The 13,986-nt window shown below is 39.8% G+C and overlaps 1 pseudogene; it reads left to right on the top strand.

Annotated features, from left to right (window-relative positions):
- The first annotated feature begins 1,609 nt into the window (after nucleotides 1–1,609).
- On the top strand, nucleotides 1,610–13,986 carry LOC121999539 (annotated as a pseudogene).

A 13,986-nucleotide genomic window follows, 5' to 3' on the forward strand; every position in this document is an offset into this window, starting at 1 on the left:
GGTCACAAAGCCACAATAAGAAACTCGCAATCTCGCTCAGGGTTTTATGCGACAACATGTGAACAACTAAAATGCGAGTCAAATCGAAAGATGCCGAATGGCGGCAAGGGGATGAACGAATAAGAAAAGATCGTTGGACTGGCGATCATTCATTAATACTTGGAATGAGGATTACAAACAGCTTGCATGAGGATTACAAACAGAAGGGTAAATACAAAATCACTCAAGCAAAGATCACTCTAGATGGTCCAAGACATTATCGGGCAGCGATTCAGTCAGCTTGTCCCAACTGATGACCTTACTTGATAGAGCAGCAGGGAGGTAGCCGCCTTCCCTGAGTTGGTTGAACATCCCTTCGATCGCCAGGTCAAACAGATGAAGTGCCCGGTAGGTGACCTTGTCATTAAAAACATCCGAGCGGATGTAGGCTTGCTTCATGAGTTCGAACTTACTCCACTCAGCTCTCTGATTGACTCTAGGGAAGCTTGGGAGGCCTCAAGTTCTTCCTTCAACTGGGCCAACTCTTTGTCCTTGGCGTCGAGCTGGGTCATTATTGAAGTTTGCTCGGCCAACCGTCCATCCTTCTCGGCCTTCAGTGCGGCCTCAACATCCTTTAGGTTTTGAGCCAACACCGGAAACTCTTTATTCTTGATCTCCAGATCTTCAATAGCCTGGAGTTTCCTGTGAGCTGATCAACTGCAGAACACGACTCTCCAGCTTGGTCACGACCACCGCATTGATCTCAACGTCCGCAAGCTTGGCCTTTCCGGGTAGATGCGCACGCAGCTTGATGTCAGCTGCAAAAGAAGAAGAGAAATCAGTTAGAATTAAAGGAAGAAGTGAAGAAGCTGCATACCTAGGCTGGATGGAAGCCTTGTGCGGATGAGACTCATACTGAAAATGTAGAGGACACCCTCCAGCAGTAACTTGTGGATGTCATATTTCTGACAGACCAGCATTGAAGCTGCATTGAGATAGTCCGATCAGCTCTTGTACTTTTTTAGTGGAAGCTGACTCGCCACTTCGAGCTGCTAGTCGGTCGAGAAGTCTGGCCGCTCGAGAAGGTACACAAAAAAGAAGTACTCCCTCCAATGCTTGTTGGGGGTTGACATTTTATCTGAAAAAACTAAGCCCACTTGGGCTTGGAAAAAAGTCCCTGTCTCAGACAATTTGGGATAATAAAAATAATAAAAAAGTCGAGGAGTGAGAGGAATGTCGTACAGGTGAAACAGAACCACCATCCCGCACAGCAGCCGAAAGGAGTTCGACACTAATTGATGAAGAGAGATGTGAAAATATTTACATACCGCAGGAAAGAAGGGGTGGATTAGAAATCACAAACTGGCAGTAAATTGATCCCTAAAGAAACAAAGACAGCCGAGCAGCAAAGCATTTGGTCGAACGAAAGTAGAAGGAAGAAGAACTTGGTAATCGGAAGGAAACTCATAGGCGGCTGTTAGGCTCTCAGCATCACTGGCGTGAAACCTAAACTTAGTAGAGGTGTATCAAGGCCCAGGGATGGTGACGGGAGGCTGTGAAGAGCTCGCCATCGCAAAAAGTAAAGAAGGCAGCGAAAAGATGCGATTGAAGGGAAGGAAAGCTTACTGGAATGTCGCCAGAGGAGCAGGAGAGGAAGGATATCGCTGAGAAACAAAGGTGGAGTATCGCCAAAGAGCTTGAAGATAGAAATATGCAAAAGGAGAAGGTGGTGACCATGGGTTTATAAACCCTAGGGTCGGTCGATCTAGGGTCGCAGAGACCTAGGCATAAATCTGGTTGTTGAATTCAAAGCGTGTGGTGGATATTCGCCCGTCACGTCAAGCGTGCGGCGACAGCAGGAGGGACACGTGGTGCTTGGCCGCGGAATGGTATTTAATGAAGGCAATTAAGAGGCATGGAGGCATGCTCAACTATAATGAGCAGGGATTTGTAAGATTTCCTAGAAATATGGATGATATAAACCCAGATCGTGCCCACCCAAGGAAGCGCAAGAGAAGGTCTCGAGCATGGATCTTGCTTGTGTTGATCGACGTAAGGAAGCAGACGTATCACTGAACGACAGTCTTCAACAGGCCGATCGGCAAAGAAAGTTGCTAACACATTCGCTCAGTTACAAGGGAGTGGTCACATAGATGACCGTTGGGCTATGTCGGTCCGATTAGAAGCTAGTGAGTGTCATAAGCCGATTGGGTGAAAAGCTTCATTGACAATTTGTCCAGTCAATCGGACTTACAACCTCCTTTGACTAGACTTGAGGGGGAGACATGTGATGCAGTGATAAGAAGGGACCCACCCTGCAGGGGTTAGTTGCCATGATAGAGGTCAAAGTTAGGGCGGTCAACGTTCAGGTATCATATGGCCAAACGGATGATAATTGTATTGGCCGGTTGGGTGATCAGGCCCCTGACCATGAGGAGAAGGTTCCAGTCTGACTTCACCTTTGACTCGGGGAGGTGTGTCAAACAGCTGACGCTCAATGGAGTGCTATTGGATGCCGAAAGGAGGAGGGGACGATATGCAGGATTCCGAGCAGCTACCCTGCTCGGCTCGGCAACAGGACTCGGCACGGGTGCAGTGAAATTCTGGCCGAGCAACTACCCCGCTTGGCCCGACAACAGGATTCGGCACAGGTGCAACGGAGTTCCGACCGAGCAGACGTGGCAAAGGCACAGTGAAGTTCTGGCCGAGCAGCTAACCCGCTCAGCCTAGCAAAAGACCCACTGTGTTATCTCTTGACATCCTTTTGGGAGTTAGTGCCACTGACACCCGGCGCGGTCGACAAGAAGATCGTACGATGGAAGCTTCCACAGTCGTATCAGAGATATTCTCAGCTTGTTAAGGTATTGTGTCAGAGACATTTTACTAACAAGTCTTTTTAGGGAAAATTTTGAGAAGCATGTTTTCCTGGGGAAGCGTGCACATGTGCTATAGGAACTCTATATAAAAGGGGGTCCAAACATCGATGGAGGTTCGCGATATACACTATTTACGCTACAGTGTTCATTCTTGTTGCTCCGCCTTCTACATCATCGCCGGTGGCTGGCTTGAGCGTCGGAGGACTAACGCCGGGGACCCCTTCTCTAACTCGACACTGACGTCATCTGTTTTACAGGGCGAAGTAAAATCTACGAGCGATCAACAGGGCCTTCACATCCTCAATTTTTCATCTCCTCGACTTATGGACATGATCAATAGCAATGTTTTCAATTTTCAACACCGTTTATATGAATATTAATCCAAGAATCACATAAAGATATTAATATTAATTAGAAATACATATATAATAATAAAAATATTAAATCAGTGTTGATAACACTGAACACCATAAATAGTCTTTCGACTTTAGGCATGCCAACCATAAATATTCTGGACATGCAGATACCATTATTTCTGTTTCAGCGAAACCTTCCATCATGTAATTTCATCTCTTGGAAAAGATGTTGATCTAGAAAGAAGAAGAAATCAGACTAGTAGTTGCATTCTTTAAGAAGAGATTAAATTTATTAAGGAAGGGGGAATGCAGCTGTACAAACTCTCGAGTTGCAATGCCATCAGCTGAAGAGTCTTCAGTTGGTCCTATTAGCAGAGATATGTCTGGTGGTCAGAAACATGCAACCAATGTAGCACACTGTCACAACTTAGAAAGAATGAAGTGGGGAAGCAATTAATTCATGTTGGTAAATCAAAGGAACAATTTTGGCATAATTTTCAACATGAGTCGAGATGAGCATTCGATTAATTCGGTACATAAATTAATTGAAAATTGATTTAGTATTGACTAATCAAATCAAATCAAAATTTTATTAAAATTGAATTAACCGAATTAGTTATTTCAGTTAATATCGAATTAACTAAATTTATTTAAAATAACAATAAATAGAATTTATAAAAAATTAATATCAAATTAACCGAATGCTCACTCCTCACACATTACCCATTGACATGTCCGGGAAGGGAATATATATAGTTGTTGTTTGAGCTAAATATAATGATGGAAAAATTATGATCAGTATACGGAATTCTATGATTCTAAGATATGAATCTTTTCTAATTTGTTTTCCTCAAGTAATAACTCTTTTAGCTAGGCTGTTGACTAAGTATAATTTGAATTGCTTTGGAATTTATTTCTTTAGTACAAGGATTAATTTTAGTAGGATTATGAGTTTTGTAGTTGACTTTATGACCAATTTTGCCCATCCACTTGGCCAATCATTGTCGGAGGCCGGTGCGAGACCCATGGACACAAAGCCATCAGTGCCTCTCTTATTTTGTTTTTTCTAATAATCCAGATATTTAATTTTGACTAATACCGGAGGTGCCTAACCTCTTCCTACAAAAATTTTCTACCGATAAAATAAATTGGGAAGCACAGAATGTCACAAGTTTTTCAAACTCTTCTAGGTGACATTTAAATTCTTGTTGTTTAGGGAGTGTGTCTCACCTTTTATCATCGTACCATAGCTCTGGTTAGCACCTCTCTTAAACATTGACTTAGCCTTGTCATATTATCCTAATTTTCTTTTGTCTTTTTCTATAACATCCTTTTTTGTCCCTATTCTACTAAATTTGAAAGAAGAGAGGAGTTAGAAATGATCAACATGCTTTGTTTTTTTACTCTTTAAAACAGGATTGGACCTCGTTTTGTTTGAATTTCTTTTTGCTCCTACAGATAGAATACCCAGAAGTTAGCATGTTGACAGAGCATTCCTCTTATCACTAGGATAATCCAAAGTCCTACTCGGATAACTGTAGGCATCTATGCAAATGTTTGTTACAACATGGTTAGATCATGTTCCACCAACACTTTTTTTAAAAGTCAGGCTTTGCTCTGTGAAATTTGTTATCTATTTTATGACAAGAATAGAAGTTATTCCATAAGTAATGTGTGTTATTGGATAAGAAAAGAAGCTAAAGGAATGATTTGGTATTAATTAGGACGGTCCATGTATGGTTTGTTAAGATTGTGATATGGATCTTAGGATCTTTTTATGGTTTGTTAAGATTGTGATATGGATCTTAGGATCTTTTTATGGTTTGTTAAGATTGTGATATGGATCTTAGGATCTTTTCGCCTGATGATATAAACTGGCTTAGATGACAAATATTCTAACTAGCATTTGAATCTATTGATATGTTAGAAATTTATCTGATCTCATGAACACTTCTTTTGTCATGCTCCGGAGGTGTACTTGTCTGATAGAATGAATGGTACCCCATTGTGACAATATTTGATACAATATGATATATGTCTATAAATCCAAAACATATATACAACGGAAGACGTAAAATAACAAACTACACAATAGAGAGATTTACACAATCCACTCACAATATGAAAACTAAAAGTGATTGCGTGCTAGCACGGCTTAACACAACACAATAAATATCACTACTAAATTCAAATACACCATGAGACTAGAATCCACGAACAAAACCTAATGCAATTACAAAGCAACAAGACAATGTATGATCGAAAGAATGCGATATAGGGGGGAGGGGGGGGGGAGAGGGGGTGAATATCGCTCTTTTAAAGACTCTTTTCTTTTTGTAACGACTCGTAAAACAAATAACAAAGAGGCAGCGGAAAACAAGACAAAAGACTCGAGTGATTACTTGGTTCGGAGCCTACGTTGACTCCTACTCCAAGACTCGTGATCCTTGACCGTACCATTGGGCAATTCACTATAACACTTCTTTCTGAAATCCTCGGAAAGAAGCAATGTGCACAAATAGATGAGGAAGATAGTAACAACCTACTATCTTACAAGTAAATAAGTATAATACAAGCTAATAAAAATATACCGACAGAAGATTAGAGATGCAGCTTGTCGGCACTTCTTGGAGCAGTAGCTTGCTTATGAAAATGAGTAGTTGTAGTACGAACAACAGCTTACACAGAGATCAACTTCAAACAGATTCGTTGTTGAGCCTCGAACCTCGAGCTTCACTTTTATAGGAATGGTCAACATTCAGTCGACCGATCCCTAGGTTCGGTTGACCGAACCTGCTCCTTGCCTTCTTTACTGAGATCCGATCCTCGGGCTTTAATGATGTTTAATGGTTCAGTCGATTGATCCCATTGTTCGGTTGATCGAATGGTGAGTTTTCCCTGTTTGTCGAGATTCTTTATTAATGCGATATTAATGCCTTTATTGTTCGATCAACCGATCCGCTGGTTCGGTTGACCAATCAAGCAGTCTTCCTTCTTTGGTTTAGCTCGATTTGATCTGTGCTGAGTCATCAGAGTTCGGTCGATCGATCAGCTTGTTCGATTAACCGATCAAGCTTAGATCAGAAATTGTGTTCTGTTCAGTTCTGATCTGGTTTGAGTCAACCTGGTTCAGTCGATCGATCCCTATATTCGGTCAACCGATCAGGCCGGATCTGCAAAATAGTGTTAGACATATAATCTTGCAAAACAGAGGTTAACACAGTAATATTATATTTGATGCATGAGTAGTATTAGATAGTAGAACTGTCTTGGTCTCAACTTGGAAACATTCTCGGTTTCTTTAGTTGGAATAACGACCTTTGGTTGTTCCCTTCAGGAACAAGACCTCACTGTCGCTCCACCAGTTGCTTACCTCAACCTACCTATCAAACATGGTCCTCCAAACATGTTTGGACTTTACCGCTTAGCATTGGATCAACCACCCAAGACTTTCCCTCGATCTACGACCCTCCAAACCATTGAGTTTCTCTGCCAAGTGTCGAATCCTCTCGACCCACTTGGTCTTTTTGCCTGGCTTCCATGATATGCTAAGTCTTTCCTGCTTAGCCTCCAACTAGGACTTTTTCGGTTGAGTAAATAGCCTGCACACTTGATCAATTTGTTAGATCATAATAAGACTTAACTTGAACCTTTGATAACATCAAAACTTAGGTTTAATTGTGGTGCAATTTGCACCAACAGACAATATGGAAAGCATGATCTTGAGTGTGATGTGGTACAGTGAGGACCCTTGAATGAAACGACACATCCTTTACCTGCTAACCTATAAATAAAAGGGAAAGCAAGGGTAGTGAGTACAAAATACTCAGCGAATATAAGACAGATAGTGCATGATCAATATAATATAAAGGAGATCAAAGGAAATACAGTCTCAGGTAAAATACTTACTGCAAAAAGTAAGAGTGTCAATATAATCATCTACTACCCCACAAGCATAACCAATAATATAACACTCATTAACCTGCTCAACTAGGTATAACTAATAAATCGGGAGTGCATGCAGTCCATCCCAACCTGCACGAATAAATACATGACCGATATATATAGAAAACATATAACAAATACTGACTATAGGTGAAACGTTCTACTAAAGATCGTCCCGTGTGCAGTCAGGATAAGTAAATAGTGTCCACGGGAGAAATGCTATACCACGGATGGTTCCATGGGCAGACAGGATGAGATAGCAATCTAGCTCCTCAACTACTAACTACAAGAGAAACACTCTACCACGGATGGTCCTGTGAGTAAATAAGATGTACAAGTGTACAAGCCAAAAATGATAAGTAAGTAGTAACAATCACCTCTGAGAGTAAACTTTGATAGCTACACTATGATATGATCTCGCTAGCGTATAGTCACAAACTTAAACAACTGTTATGGTCTACATGCGATAGCTCAATATCACTATCTGATCTAATGGGCAGTTCAAATGCATAGACATACAATAAATAACAACTCTAATAACATGCATCTGAGTACCACAACAACAAGTGTAATAGTAACAATTTCAATCAAGGAAATCTTAGTCATCTAGTTATAATATCTCATTTAACTTCCTTGTGTCATCATGAATATCATAAACCAATGGGTTTGAAATTAAGTAGTCATGGGGGTCGGTCCTAAGGAGATAACCCAGTGAATACTATACCTCCTCTGCTAAAATATGATGTCTATTATGTATGGATAGGTATAGTCTCGTTAACATATATACACTCACATAAGTACGTGTATATTTATAAGTACAAACCTAAGTATATAACGAGAATGTGATGTAAATGCGTGAGTATCAATTGGTAACTATATTATAGTCTAGTAATATCATACATAGCCAAACAATACATGCACAAAAGTAAAGGAGACTGCATAGATATTAAATAGATCAAAATATAAGGTCAAGTAATAAAAGGTCAAGCTTAAGAAATAACATAGAGTAGATATCAAGGTAAAATAACTACTACTCAATCAATGCAAATAATAGAATCATGCACTAAGGTTAAAGATCTAAAGAAGACAAGCAAGAACTACCCACTTGATATGTAGATCGTTCTGAATGTCTTCACGTTGAAATGCTTGTCTCAAATCAGTATCCTACAACATAGAATATATATTATAGCTAAATTCTACCATAAATAAAATAGCTAAACTTGATCCTAATCCAATTAGAAAATCATGTTTTAATTCCATTTAATGATCCAACACTTTTTTCACAGCTATTCTCTTTATAAATTAAGCCAACCCAATTAGTTAACCCTTCTTAACATACTTCAATTATCCAAACAAGACATGAACTAACAATCCAACCATTCCATCTATCATTCTATACATCTGTACTTAACTCAATTAAGTCCACTCTTTAACCATATTTAATTGTTTAATTAATCATGTAAAACATATCATCAGATTCAATTTAAACCTTATTGTTACAGTTGGCATGGGTTAAGTAATTGAATGAAATTTCACCGATCAACCTCCTCAACATTATTAGCAAATTTAATCAACCCAATCCAACAACTAAATTCCAAATTGCACTCAGTAATAGGATCGGTTAATTAGTTCACACTAAGCTTAAGTAAGTCAAATTTGTTACCCTTTGACTTCTTCGACAATGCTATGGGATGCAACATGGTTATGGGTCGACGGTGATGGCTCTCATCTTACGGAGCAACAGCCGACAAGGTAAACAATGTCGTGGCTAACTGCAAGGGCTGGCCCTAGTAGTCGCGGAGTTGGCTGCGACTGTGGGCCAGCACCGGTGGCCATGACTAGCAGTGTCTGGCCACTTGCATCGGGCCGCAGTGACCGCATTTGACCGTGGTGACTGGATAAATTGTAAGATACGACAAATTTAATAATAAGTATTATTGGAGAAATAACCTTATTGATTTTTTTTTTAGAAATTTTTAGAATTTTTTAGGGATTTAAACGGAGTCTGTATGAGATGTTTAAGGGGATGAATCGATTAGGCTTAGCGAAAACCTCTTTGGAATATCTCTTAAGAGGGAGTTGATTAATTTCATTAACATAAGATTTAATATGAAGACCTAGGTTTATTTCTTTCATCCTCATTTTCTCCTGATTCTTTCCTCTTCCCCGTTCTCGTCGACACCTCCTCTTCTCATATCCTCTGCGAGCTTTCCTCTCCCAATCTCGTCGATGCCGGATTTTCTTTTCCGATCTCGCCAACATCGAGCTCCTCTGGCGATCTACAATGGTCTTCGCCGTCCCAACGTCTCTGGTCGTTAAGGGGGAGTTGCTGTCAGCCTCCCTTCGGTCACGAGTAGATTGGTTTGCTTTCCAGCCGGTGTCATGCTGCCTACTCTTCTCGTGTATCTCTTTTCACACGCGATCTTGGGTCTCTCACCAGTGACGTTGCCACTGCCATCGTGATGTGTCACTTCCACAGCGGTCGTCACCCGCTGGACTGTGCCCTAGCTTCCGACCCATTGCCACCGATCTTCCTCTTCTTCCCCTATCAGAGTTGGTACAGATCTGTTGCCACCCCGACATGAGAGATTGGATCGACCATCTTTTTTCCTCCTTCCTGATCAATCGAGTGCCAGCCTAGCAGTGACTTACACAGAGCCTTCTTGCTGCCGCACTGGAGGAAATTGGCTAACCCTATCTCGATGTGATGATTTGGTTTATGCACACTACTGATTGGGGCATTTGATTTGAAAGACAATAGATCCATAACACCAGCCATCACTGTTTCCAAGTGATCCACAGCTCCGGCAACCATTTCGGGCTGTGAACCTCTCCGGTCGTGAGCCACCGGCAACTACCATTGTGCTCAGTGAGTATTAGGGATGATTTATCACTAAAAATAATCTAATTATAGGGATGAATTAGATTAGGATTAATGATGAGATTATTAGATGAATTGGAGAATCATTAGGGTTGGTGTGGACTAGACCTAATTCAATCAAGGAGTTGGGATTAAGTTAAGTTAATCATTAATTAGATGATAATAAAAGATCATGTATAGTTAGAGTTACTCTAATTAGATTGGAGATTTTATTTAGCTATTTACTTCATATGTAATTAGCTAAATACATTATGTGACCGCAGGACTTGAAGTTGGGACGAGCGTCTTGAAGTGGGATTCTTTCAGACGTGTTATATATAAAGGCGGGTATTTCTTCCTTGGCCTCTTTAGTTCTTTGAACTTAGTGCATGATTGTTATTGGTTGATGGATTAGATTGTTTTACCTTAAATCTATTCATTTTGTTATCCTTCTTGAGACTTATCTGCTTGACCTTAGAGATGATCTGGTTATTTCATATACACTCTCGGCTTCTGATATCTATACTCTGTTGTGTATACACATGTAGAGTATTTACTGTAGGAGATATCCTGTTGATTGCGTGAACATGCTAATTTTACATATGATATCGAGTGTGCACATGATTGCTACGTGTTGTAGGAGTTACCATGTTGATTGTCTATTTGCATGTTGTGTGTGTACATATGTCTAGTAAGACTATTGGAGGTTTCGTGTTGACTATACTTATGTGGTTGTGTGCATACGTGTCTGGTATGACTATTGGAGGTTTCTTGTTGATTATACCAATGTGGTTGTGTGTATATATGTCTGATGTGTACTATTTGAGGAGTCATGTCAATTATGCCCATATTGGTTATCATATGTGATTGGTGTGACATTGGAGGTATCATGTTTATTATACCTACGTTGTAGGGTGCGTACGTGTATGGTATGTACGTGTCTGATGTGACTACTGATTGTATTTATTGTTTAGTGAGACTAGTTGGATTTATCCATACTTGTAGAGATATGTATCAGATGAATCATTGTATTGGAGGTATTTATGATGATTGGGATGTTGCATTGATGATGATTGTATCAATATCATGATTATTTATATCATGTTCATCATTGCATTGTATGCTGACGAAAATTGTCTCCCTTGTAGCGTGAGAGAGTCATCAGTCATTTTTAGTGCTGCACACCCGACCACTCATGGGTAGTGATAGCTGGAGCAGTAATCACTTATCCTGTCGTGCCACTCGGTCACTAGGCGTTGTGATATCCGGCGTTGTGAGTAGTTAGGGACCCCATCACTATGTAGTTAGATAACTACTTAGAGCATTGTCGCCTTGGCTACTCGAGAGTAGTGTTAGCTAGAGGGTTGTACAATTGTCATGGCAGGTGGAGGGACGAGCGGGAGTGACACTATTTGGCATACATGCGCATTTGTATATGATGCACGGTGCATCTTGTGGAGATATATTTGCATACATGTCTATTAAATATTAGCTACATGTGATTGTGATATGTTTCATTTGTTTAAGCTATGATTGTTGCATATGGTTTTCATACTTTATACATGTCATTTATTATACATGTATATGCTGTCGGTTATATTACTCAGATGTTACAAGCAGATCTGTTGTTGATCCCCGGTGAGTTTAATGATTATCATATCGTATCTGTCGATTTCCAGATTAGATATGTGCACTTCATTATGTCATTTATGGTTATGTGCACTTATTTTGTCATTTACTGTTTTGACCTTATGTGTTAGATCCCGATTGGGTATGTATGTTTATTATGTCATGTGTGATCATGGTCTTATGCATTAGATCCGAATTGGGTATGTGTATTCATTACACCAGTTATGTTTAGATGCATTGTATATGTTAGTATGATCATGTTTTTATTTACCTACTGAGACTATAAACTTTGATCTCCATGTTTTATTTAGATCATGCACTATCTTGTCTATTACTCGCAGAGGACTCGTACTCACCACCATATTTGTATGTTATCTTTTTCCTCAAGTAGCAGGTAGATAATTGTGGAGTCACTGGGAGTATCCTGTTTGCCGGTCCCACGTCACATCTGAGGATGGTTTTTGGTTTTGTTTCCTATTTTACTCGCATTACGATTTATGGACTTGGCATTGTATAACTCGACTTTGTTTTAGAGTGTTGCTATGTGGTGTCTTGTAGTTGTTTTGTTGTGGTTGTATAAATCTAGCCGGCTAGCAATTTGTTGTTCTTGATTTATGAGTTTTCCTTTCGTTTTCTGCTGTATTTTTAGTACAGCCGTGTGACTTGTTTATTATATAACTGCGTGGTTGTGATCATTTTGTTCCAACCAAGTGAACTATATATATAACTGTGTGGTAGTATATGTTTCAACCATGTGGGCTGTTGATTATAGCTTGTGAGTAGTCTTGTGGCATTGTATACATATTTCATATTGTCACTATTACAGGGGAGATGTTGTTTGTTTGTCGGGTAGGGGCCCCTCTGGGGCGTGACACAAATGGTGAGGTGGAGGCTACAGCGTCACCGCGCCGGACTCACACTGAAAGGGGAGCCGCGGTACGACGACGATCCGGTGGTGGTAGCGTGACGAGTTTGCGAGGGAGCTACGAAGGTGGTGAAGAGTGGATCAGGAGAGGAAATGAATCGGCGAATAAGAATAGGAGAAGAATTCATTAGGGTTTTAATTTATATAGTTAGGTTAATGATTTATAACCTTATCTTAAATAAAATCAATCAATATCTAACTTAAATGACATTTCAAACCAACTTTCTCTACGCCTAATAGATTCCTTAAACATGTCATAGGTATTTTGTTTAAATCTTAAAAAATTTCTAAAAAATCTTAGAAAATTTTGTAAGGTTATTTCTTAATTAACACTTATTAATTTATTATTATTTATTGTTGTATCACTTGAGAGTTAAATTGGATGCCTTTTCTTTATTCTGGTATTCTTCTTGGTGTTGTTTATTTTTCATATTCTTGTCATTACATTTCTGAGTTCTCAACATTTTTGTAAGAATTTATGATCCTGTTTGCTTTCAATAGAAGTTCAAACTTTGGTTATTTTGACAACTACAATTTGAAATTGTCTTCTTGCAGCCTTGCATGAGTACTACGTGCATCTGGATGTAATAGCTAGGCAGGACTACCTTTATTCTGGTCACTACAAAAGCAACCTCCCTAGAGGTCCACAGAATGCTGCTGTCACTTGCCTGCAGAAGGCAAATCACTTTGATTATCAGCAGTACAATTTACAACAGGAACGCATGAGCTTTATGTTAACCGAAATTCTACTGATCAAAATGAGCCAGATGTTTTCTCCCATGTCAGATGTGTTGCCGACTATACTACTCCCACCTTCTGTATTTTTGAGGCCGAAGTATGCCCTTTGGGATTGTCCAAGACCTGCTCACGCTTCCAAATGGTTGCCAAGACTGTTGCAGAAGATTACATGCTAGTCGGGCGATAAATGAAGGTGCACCTGGTATGGCACCAGTGCTACACCGTGGTGGCATTGATTTAAAGGATGGTCCACTTTTTTCAGCTCTTAGCATCAGATACTTGGGAAAAATGTCGGGATTCCAGTTTGTGAAGGTGCTGGAACTGCAAAGTCTCCATGGAATGCTTCGGGAATGGTCGCTCTGTGTCTGCATTGGCATTAATTTCTGCTAATCTAAGCATAACCTTTATTTATCTTCCTAACACAATGAAAAACTTGGTTCTTTTGTCTGTCACTTACAAGCAGAGCTATTTGATCTTTGTGTTCTTAAAGGAGAATCACTTAGAGAAGGGCTTTTCCTTGACATGCCAAGAAGGGCATTTGAGAGTGGAAATAGAAAGCAAAGGTCTTTACCAGATTACAATGGCCGTGGTTGGCATGAATCTAGAAAGCAAGTCATTAAAAAGTTTGGGGGTCTAAAAAGACCCTACTATATGGATCCACAACCACTCACACTATGA

This window comes from Zingiber officinale, chromosome 7A (assembly GCF_018446385.1).
Source record: "Zingiber officinale cultivar Zhangliang chromosome 7A, Zo_v1.1, whole genome shotgun sequence".
NCBI lineage: Eukaryota > Viridiplantae > Streptophyta > Magnoliopsida > Zingiberales > Zingiberaceae > Zingiber > Zingiber officinale.